Here is a 284-nt window from a genome sequence, read left to right as displayed (position 1 = left end):
CACAAAAGGAAAAACTCAGCCCAATTAATATTCAAATCACCGTCACGCAAAGGCTGATAAAAACGGGGAAAGGACAGTAGAAAAGAGGTGTCTTTTAACACCTTTCTTATTAATTTGGAAATCATTTGGAAAACAACGATGGATATGATAATTAGAGCTAAAAAAACATGATAATGATGTGAGTCTGATATGCAGAGTCCTAGCAAAACAGGTATAAAGTGTCGGTATTAATTAACATGCACGGTTTTACGACTTGCAAAACTCGGGTTATTTACTTTATACTC

The 284-nt window shown here is 34.9% G+C and overlaps 1 long non-coding RNA gene across 1 annotated transcript in view; it reads right to left on the bottom strand.

Moving 5' to 3' along the window:
- Positions 1-284, bottom strand: part of LOC119588627 — an 18,875-nt gene that overhangs the window by 17,987 nt on the left and 604 nt on the right. The window lies entirely within an intron of this gene.

Source organism: Penaeus monodon, chromosome 24 (assembly GCF_015228065.2).
Source record: "Penaeus monodon isolate SGIC_2016 chromosome 24, NSTDA_Pmon_1, whole genome shotgun sequence".
NCBI classification, from domain to species: domain Eukaryota; kingdom Metazoa; phylum Arthropoda; class Malacostraca; order Decapoda; family Penaeidae; genus Penaeus; species Penaeus monodon.
This window is presented reverse-complemented; position numbering and strand designations above follow the sequence as displayed.